The sequence below is a fragment of the Malus sylvestris genome, chromosome 5 (genome assembly GCF_916048215.2).
Source record: "Malus sylvestris chromosome 5, drMalSylv7.2, whole genome shotgun sequence".
Classification (NCBI taxonomy): Eukaryota; Viridiplantae; Streptophyta; class Magnoliopsida; order Rosales; family Rosaceae; genus Malus; species Malus sylvestris.
The window spans coordinates 15,202,073-15,211,755 of record NC_062264.1 but is presented as its reverse complement, the minus strand read 5'-3'; the positions used below and the strand labels follow the sequence as shown (position 1 = coordinate 15,211,755).

The 9,683-nt window shown below is 33.7% G+C and overlaps 1 long non-coding RNA gene across 9 annotated transcripts; it reads right to left on the bottom strand.

Moving 5' to 3' along the window:
* Positions 1-3,275: 3,275 nt before the first annotated feature.
* Positions 3,276-7,414, bottom strand: LOC126621960 (uncharacterized). Of its 9 annotated transcripts, XR_007623238.1 has the most exons (7): positions 7,144-7,413; positions 6,924-7,047; positions 5,918-6,826; positions 5,810-5,832; positions 5,479-5,554; positions 4,253-4,330; positions 3,276-3,497 (listed from the first exon to the last, which is right to left on the bottom strand). It is a non-coding gene; the product is annotated as an uncharacterized LOC126621960 (long non-coding RNA). The 9 variants fall into 9 exon arrangements; XR_007623231.1 differs by adding an exon at positions 4,510-4,587 and having other exon boundaries at positions 5,479-6,826; positions 7,144-7,414; XR_007623236.1 differs by having other exon boundaries at positions 5,810-6,826.
* Positions 7,415-9,683: the final 2,269 nt, after the last annotated feature.

Sequence of the window (9,683 nt, the reverse complement as noted above, 5' to 3'; positions counted from 1 at the left end):
CGCGTCCGTAGCGACGAGTACTACAAGAATATGCCAAGAAATCAAGTCTTACGTGTCATGACAAGCGATTAACACAAATCAAGACATATGCCTCAAAAGGCCTTTTCGAAATTCCACATAATACAATTATAAAAATCATAATTTTTCGGGACGGGCTGTCACAAATACAATTACAAGATCATAAAGCTAAAAAGGTTTTAGAATTTCCAAATAAGTTATAAGACAAAAAACAGTTACAAACATTTTTAGGATTGTTAAATTATCCAAGAAATTTTATCTTGGATTTAGGAAGAAAAATAGCAGTTTTACATAGTAAAACTAGCAAAACAGTACAAAAATATTTTAATAGTGAAGATATTAAATTAGTTCAAAATATAAAGGAAGAAATTACTAAACTTAAACCATTAACCTTACCGTTAGATGATAGTTACAAAATAGTTGAAACACATGCTTCATTATTAGGATGGGCAGGTATACTATACCACAAAAAGCATAAGGAGTCACCAAAGTGTGACGAACAAGTTTGTAGATATTCATCAGGAAAATTTAGTGATATAAAATCAAGATTACCATTAACAGATTTAGAAATTTTAGGGATAATTAATTCATTTGAAGCATTTTCTTTATTTTTACATAATGAAGTATTTACGATTAGAACAAATTGTCTTCTCACTATAATAAGATACATGGTAATAAACAGGCAGCCCAAAAATGGGTTAATTTTGTTGATTCAATTACAGGAAATGGTTTTAAACCAATTTTTGAACATATAAAAGGTAATGATAATACATTAGCTGATATATTATCAAGATTAATTTGTTGAACATGAATGGAATATCATGGACCATCATCGAATAGCACAAGACCACAAGGCAGAAGAGCATCTTTCAGTAGCATAATGATGCACCATCAACCTCCACCATTTAGTGGATTACAAAATAACATAAGCAGACCAGCATCACCACCAGTACCTACTTTCAACTTTAATGGCAATATTGTTGAAGGAATCAGAAATCCAACTCTGAGGTATAGGTCAAGAGTACCAGGGTTTTCTGATAGGCAATAGGTTCTCTTGGATAATTTTTGGAACATCCAAATTAAACAGCCAACCATGAGGTTAGGTCATGAAAAGTTAATTAGAGCCTTAGAACAAGAGTTTGATAGCTTTAATTTTAATTTCCATCAAAGCCAGCAGTATATTCATTCTCTTGAGCACAAACTTTAAGTCATTTCTAGAGATCATGAGTCATTACTTAGGAAGTTTACCAAAATGAACCAAGAACTCCAATCTCTTAGAATGCAACAAAAGGCAAGTGACATTCTGAAAAGAGAATTGAAAATAGGTCTAGAAATTGATCAATATAAAAATAAAGAAAAAGAGGTTATTGAACCCATAGAACAAGAGGCTAATGAGCCCATAGAAGAAATTAAGATTGAGCTCTTAGAAGAAGACATTGATTGAAATGGAGCAGCATCAGCTTTTGAGTGACAAAGACAAACAAGAAAAATATGAAAGTTTTCATAGGAATATATTTTTAGACGTAATAATAGATGATATCCTATTAGAAGAAATTTCAAATGCAAAATTAAGAACAATGCCACCAGATATGCAAAATGAAATCCTGAGCAGAGCATCACAGTCCATGAAAGAGTTACAATTACAGTTACAATGTGCTTTGTATCAGTCCATTTTTGATCCAAAACTAGGGATGAATATTATTACAAAGATATATCCACCATGTTTTTGTGATAGTACAGAGAATTGTATTTGTAAACCAGAGGTTAACATAGTTGTGGTCAGGATTAACATGAGAGATTATAGACCATGTCATTTTAGTTATGAGCATCAGAAAAAGCATAATATGGTAGAAGTTACCCCTGCCTTACTATTAGAGTTTGATTATCTTGATAAAATATTCATTAACCGTATTTCCCAACTAGAATCATTTCCTGAAAAACTTATAAAAGTAGCAAAAGATTATCTGGAAAGGTGGAAAGAAATTTGCATAAACTTTATTAGTAGTCCTTCAAATTGGTATGTACATATGCATAAGGAGAAAGCTAGGCATATAGCCATGATTAATGAAGAGTCCTTTAGACTATCCTCTATCTCCTCACATAATTGGACTCTTTCATACAAATATATTTTAAAATTTAGAGGGATCCAAATGTTTGCCTTAGATGAGTTTGAAGATTTTAGGTATGATATGGTACTAGCAGCAGAAGAAGAAGAAATGTATATTTACAGCAAGACAAGAATCAGTCATCAGCCCTTCTAGAAGCCTCAAAATTTCAAAAAAAAAAAAAACAGCAGAAATGTACTACCAGGTGAAATAAGATAGAGAAAGAGATGCAGAGCTGGTAGAAGGCAATGAATAGTACTAGAACAATTTGACAAAAGAAGAGCTGCATAATATCGACAACATGATGGAAGCATGAAGAGCTGGCAGCAAATTAGCATAAGTTCAATAACATCATGTAAAATAATGTATTTCCAAATAGAAATGTCAACATCATTATGGACCCCGTTACAAAAATAAAAATGACATAAGAGTAAATAAAGAAAAGAGCTTGATCCATTATGGACTTTTCATACACAAAATGTCATTTTGATTAAGAATGAATAGTGTTAGGCCATTTTCGTTAAAACTCCCTACAAATAATGGATTTAACAATAATAGGAAGTGTGGTGAGTTTTTTTTTTTTTTTTTTTTTTTTTTTTTGAATACATCGATATTTTTACACTAAGGAAAGGAGGAGTTCGGCTAAGCCATACAATGAGCAGCCTAATTTAGTATCAAATTCACCATCCACGAGATTCGAACCTAAGACCTCTCACTTCCAAGTGAAGAGAAATACCACCAGACTGTGGTACTGAGTGACAAGTAGTGTGATGAGTTATTAATAATGGATTAAACAATAATGTGTAGTTTGGTGAGTTAATAAATTTTCCGTTGTGATAGGTTCCCACTTTAACTCAAAACTAGCCTCTCCGCACGCACTAACGTGCGTGCGAGAGGCATTTTTGCATCACGGGCGTTACGAGCCCCTAAAGGTGTATTGTGTTATTTTTTTCCATTGTAATTGTCAAGATATATTTTAAATGTATTGTGCAAAGAGGAACTTTTTTTTTTATCATCCACGTCCTAAAAAGTTGTCATGTTTTTCGTTTTCACTTTGCGTAAAGTAATGATTTAAATGTTATTTATGTAATTGTCAAACAACATGGGATTTTGGATGCAAGTTCCTACCTAAAGTTCATGAACAATAGTGAGTAGATGTGAATAAAAAAAGAGTATATGAAAACATTAAGTACTCGTAGCAAAATACAAAACAACTTAAATGTCAAAATATAAAACCTAGATCACAATATTTACATTATTCACAATACCCATAAAGTCTATATGTCATTGTTTATTTTGAAAAGAAAATTAACTTCAATGCTGCAATTTCCACCCATTTGTTCCTGATTGACGCTTCAAATTTTCATTGCCAATCTACAAACAATTATGAGAAAATTAAAAATCAAATAAAAAGAGTTAATTCATAAGTGAGAAATGCATATTGCAAGGTTATCGTTAATAAAGTTGTTACCTATTAGGAATCACCATAATTAGCTGGAATGAAGCAAGACTTCTTTGTATACTACATTTCGTGTATAGGTCTTCATCTATTTACCTAACTATGGTGATAGTTAAAATATATTGGGATCTTATCTATTGTTAAGATGTTTGGTACGCGCCCCTAAAAATGGTTTTGCTTTAAGATGTTTTGCGTATGTAAAAACACGGGGTATTTCTAAAAAATTAGGCCAAAGTAGGTTCTTGGAGCCAAGTACAAATGCTGAATTTGTGCCAATTTAAGTGGTGTGCAAATTTTGGCTTTTAATTTAATACAAATTCATTTGAGGTCAGGCCATGAAAATAGCCTCTTTTTTTTCAATTAATGGTTGTTCACAAATTTGTCACTTGAGGTGGAAGGAAAAAAAAAAAGTTGTGTGTTTTCTTACACCTAACGCTAAAGTGCAATGAAACACAAAATAGGCTAGGAAATCATTCATCATATAAGAAAGAACTTCGTACATAAGCAGGACCATCCAAATAAGATTTCAGGCAAAGAGAATGGTGATACACGAAATACATAGTTATTCTGATTGTATATAGGAATGATGAATATGTATTCGTCCATAAAAAAAATGAAAAATAGGAGAAAAGTACCAACTGACAGAATCGAAGGGAGCTAATGTATTTACCCTCTATTCTTTATTTGTCCCTCTTCTTTCTTTGCATTTATGTTGGCGTCTTCAACAGCATCATACAATCTCAGTTTCCTGTTGAGAAAAAACGGAGGCATATATATCATCTTATCCTCACAATACCACAAAATACACGAAATACATAGTTATTCTGATTGTATATAGGAATGATGAATATGTATTCGTCCATTAAAAAAATGAAAAATAGGAGAAAAGTACCAACTGACAGAATCGAAGGGAGCTAATGTATTTACCCTCTATTCTTTATTTGTCCCTCTTCTTTCTTTGCATTTATGTTGGCGTCTTCAACAACATCATACAATCTCAGTTTCCTGTTGAGAAAAAACGGAGGCATATATATCATCTTATCCTCACAATACCACAAAATACAGCTCACTACATATTGGATTCTCTTTGAACACTTTATTTTACCAAAATCTGTTAAAGATGAGTTGATTAAAACTATAATTTGTTCTATTTTTGTAGACCTGTATGTTGAGTTGGTTAGATTGGGGATTCCAATTTTTGGCTGGAATTTGAATGTATAATTGTTGGATAAGATCTAAGTCTTATTGATAATAAGGATCATTACATGTATCACACATATGTTTTTAATGATAATAAGGAACATGAGGCTCCCCTAATGTAGTGTTATGAAGAAAGTGGAAAAGATAAACTAAGTTCATGAGGATATAGATAGAATAAATATTCATGGATAAGATACCTTAATGATGTTCACGGTTTTATGTCAAAATATGCATTTTTCTGGATAGGTCTTCATCTATTTACATAACTATTGTGATAGTTAAAAGTTGCTTAATATGCTCTAAAATTAATGTAATTTAGTAGGGCAAAGTAAAAGCCAAAACCAAAATGACATGGTAAATTCAGTGCATAATATATGTCCAAAAATGCAAATAGATGCTTGTAATTTAATTGTTTATTATCTGTAAATGGCATTGAAAGCATTACTTATTTGGAACAAAGCAATAATACGAATAAATGGCTAATAGTTAGGTATACAAGAGCCATAAACCTTTCTCTACATACAAAAAAATCTAACGATGGGAAAATTAATCCACAAATACTTAATGCTAGCCTCTTCAATCAAATTCTACTTAACCCAAGACTAATCCAATCCTTATCAGCAAACATGACTTGAAAATTTGCTGGCTTTCTTTATCGTCATGTATGGCAAATAGACAGCAAGCGAATGCTCAAACCTGGAATGTGTAACCACTTGTATTCTCCATGTGTATCACTCCCGAAACATGTTAAAAGCTTTGGCAAGTAAGCAAACTGCAACATCGATACAATGACAAACAGAACTTCAATTACACATTGCCAAACTGTCCAAAACTTTACTCAATAAGAGAACAATTAAAATATATCATATTCTAATAAAAAGATTGTAAGGCCACATCCACATTGAATCGTGCATCTTTAGCAAAAACTTAAAAATAAAAAAAAATCAGATTGCAAAACTGTCTATGTAAATACTTAAAGTCATTGTAAAAGAATATACTATAATCGAACGAAGAGCATAAAACTCACCAAGTTGATTCAAGTCATGAAGCCTGAAATGCAATGAAATCAATTCATTTGCAGCAAACAACATACACATATTTCTTTCGACACAGAGGTATACAAAAACCAACCTACCTGTAAAACTCCTACGTATCAATAAACCGTACCCAACACCAATGGGCCACCAGTCTCAGTGACAATGAAGCTGAAGCCGCCAATCTCCGGTGGGATGAAAACTCAGGATGAAAAGTAGGTTCCTAAAGCTGTAAACATCTTTAAAATGAAACGGTGGGAGAATTTGACTAATCTTGTCTTTTTTGCAGATTTTCTTTCCTTGTTCTTCCATAAAGATTCCAAATCTTATAAATTCACCACCCAAAAACAAACTACTAATCGTAGTAGTACATTACACAAAACAGAGAGGTTTCTACAAATTGGTCCAAAACCCATTTAAAAAATCTGGTAAATATAAATAATTTCGAATAGTTCAAATGACAATCGAGTTAAATACTCCAAATTACTATATATATGAAAATAAGGTCGTGATGAACAATTCAATTAAGCATAGAGTACCTAGATTGAAGCAGAAAGTGAAAATCTCTAGCGAAAACCCATTTCAAAAATCTGGCCAAGATAAGGATAATATTGTTCGAGAAAATTATCCAATTTATCTAATGTTTTCAAAGCTACCTGCCAATGACAAACACAAAAATAATACAAAGTTTAACAGGAATCAGAACATATGTATACATATACATAAGCATATCAGTTCTTCCAACCTTCCAGTAGACACAATATAATTAAATTTACTTCCTACAACTACTCAAAAACCACAAAACAATCAAATTTATTTGCTACTCAGTAACCCAATTTCCTAGCAACCAAACAATAATGATAAAATATCCAAAAATTGCTTTTTGGAAAAAGAGAATAATAAAAAATAACTCACATTTTTTCCTTTTACTTTCTCTCCTTTTTTCTTCACCGATCTCCTCCTCTGCTTCTTAGTCTTCGATTTTCCGACTCCACAAAACCCGAAATTGACTACAATAAACTTAAAACCCATAAAAAACTTGAACAAAAGCAAAAAACCAAGGAAAGCACAGAAAATATGAGAGTGAGTATTAGAGAAAATGCTTACCGGATCGTCCTTGAAAGTTAGGATTTCTGGGTTTTTAGTCTAAAAGAATGAGTGCGCATTCTTCCTCAGTGCAATGTTTGAGAGAGAGAGTGATGGAAGGTACCTAAGGCCACAAAGTGAATAGCTAGAAAAATACCACAGAATGAATAGATAGAAAAAACAGTGTGTAGACGATGGGACAAAAAAAAATGGATATTGAATAAAGAGGGATAATACTAACCGATTTGTGTGAATCCTAACATTTATTTTCAGGATTGCTAGTTTCAGATGAAGAAATCATACAGAAAAGGCGTGGAGGAGGGTGTTTTGTACGGAAGACAAAAATGAGTTTGAGAAAATCATCCAATTTTCCCTTTTGTATGCTCTGTGAGGATCGAGAACGTGTGATAAATGGCGGTTCCATGTCGGGTCTGTCAACCGCAGCAGTTGCTGCTTTGATCGTGCGATACATGGTTTCTGTCTTTCTATCTGTGAGTGTTTCTTCACACAGGATGTGATCCAAATCCAGATGTGATGTAGCAGTTGTGGAATAATTGATCTAAAGGCTGAAAATGAACTTAAAGTGTGAGTATCTTATCCAATGGTTGTGAATTAATGTCGTTGAGAATTCAGAATTATTACGTTTTTAACCCTATTTTTTAGATAATTAGTTTTTGGTTTTTTGTGTACGAAGTGAGGACATTCTTGGCATTTCTGAATGCTTAACCAAACTGGTTTTCTCCCTTTATATATATAGATTTAGAATCGGTACCTAAATTCGTTTTAGTTCATCCTTTTTGAAGCATAGCGATAAACTTTCCTTGATAGGAGAAGAGGTACAAAAGAAGAGGCAAGCCTCTGCTCAGAGTTACAGTCTTCAAACAGAACATCTACAATAAAAGGTGGTTCTTAAAACCATGAGCAAGGGCTACTAGAAGAATGACTGAACCAAACAAGGTGATGAGCGACTTCATTAGCTTGGCGTCTGATATAGGTGAATAGAACTCTAGTGGTCCCTTTAGTATTCCACTGTAAGTCTAAGGGGAGACAAATGAATAAAAGAAGCTCTTAACGCTTGGGTGATCTGGGGCGAATAGCTCTCGACAATAATATTCTGAAAATCCCTTGAAGACACCAAAGCTAAACCCTCTCTAACCGCTAAAGCCTCAGCGAAGAGGGGAGAAGAAACAATAGCAGACGATTTCGACAAACCAGCCACAAAATAACCATTATTGCGTTCTGAACAACCACCGCAACCCCACCAACCAATTGGTCCGCATTCCTGGCGTCGTCCACATTTAATTTCAAAGATCCTGGCCCTGGCTTCACCCATCTGACAAGATGAGAAACCAGATCTTGACCAGTAGTGGGGGAAGAATTGAAATACAGTAGACCTTACGGTGGTTGACTTCATTAATTTTAGTGAAGTGATATTTGATCTTAATGGATGATTAACGTAGTTAAGTGTTAATATGGTGCTTCCCTTATTTTTTGGATCAATTATTCTCTTGTAATTATTGACTTTTCATGGGAAAATAGTGTGATGGATTTGATGGAATTCTTGGTTATTATATATGGTAAGTAGTATGGAATCTAATGAATTATGCTCGTTGTGTTCCATGGAGTGATTTTGGAACCTTATGTTATTTTCCTACTAAGAGGTAACATGAGAAATGTCGGGAAAATGGTGAACTGCAAATGGTTTGATCCGTCTTTAGGTACGTAGGCAGTCTAACATGAAGGTTAGGTGTAACCATGATATAAAGAAAAGTTAATGTGTTGTTGAACCGTTGGTTTGTTCTTAGTCATGTCTCAGAAGCGAGGCATGATATATGAACAAGAACGTGGTCGTGGTGACGCCACATGTCGATCATGAACGTATCTCAGGATCGGGGTGTGACACACATCCTAGGGTGACTCAGCCTGGTTAATCTGCATTGTGTGGTCATTGCCTAATTGGTCACATTTGATCCATAGGTAGTCCTGCCTGGTTAATTTGCATCGGTAGGCCACGCTATAGAATGGGTGACTATGGTTCTACTTGGTTAATTTGCATTGGGGGACCATACGCATTCTAGAGTTGGATTCCATTGAGTAATCAGGAATCCCTTTTTCTATTTGGTTCCGTTGAATGGTCTGGAACCCTATCTTCTTTGGATTTCGTTAAGTGGTCTAGAATCCCTTTCTCTGTTCGATTCTGTTCAGTGGTCCAGAATCCCTTTCCCTATTCGATTTTGTTGAGTGTGGTCCAGAACCTATATTCTTGTGTATAGAAGTTGCTCAAGTTTACGCTTGTGGTTGTAACTTAGGGTTATAATGCTAGATAATTGGATTTCAAGTAGAGAATACAGCAAACCTTATGGAAGGTTGACTTTATTAAAAATATTGAAGTAATATTTGATCTTCTTAGTTGATCAACATAGTCAAATGTTAATGTTGTGCATTTTCGGTTCATGGAATCGATTATTTGTTGTAATTGTGGAATTGTGTTAGTAAATATTTTGATATATGTAAATGACGAAATGACAATCGTGGCTGGCATATGGTTTTGTTATGTAGTTTGGAATTTAGTGATTCATGCTAGTCAAGTCAAGTTCTATTGAGTGATTTTGAAACTCTATGTTTTTTTGCTTGAAAGTAATATCAGAAAAGTTGGATCACTAAGAGTGAATTACGAATGGCTTGATCCCAAAGGATACGTAGGCAATGTAACACAGAAGTTAGATGCAGTCATGAAATAAAAGAAAAAAAATTACTACACTATTGAACCGTTGGATATAC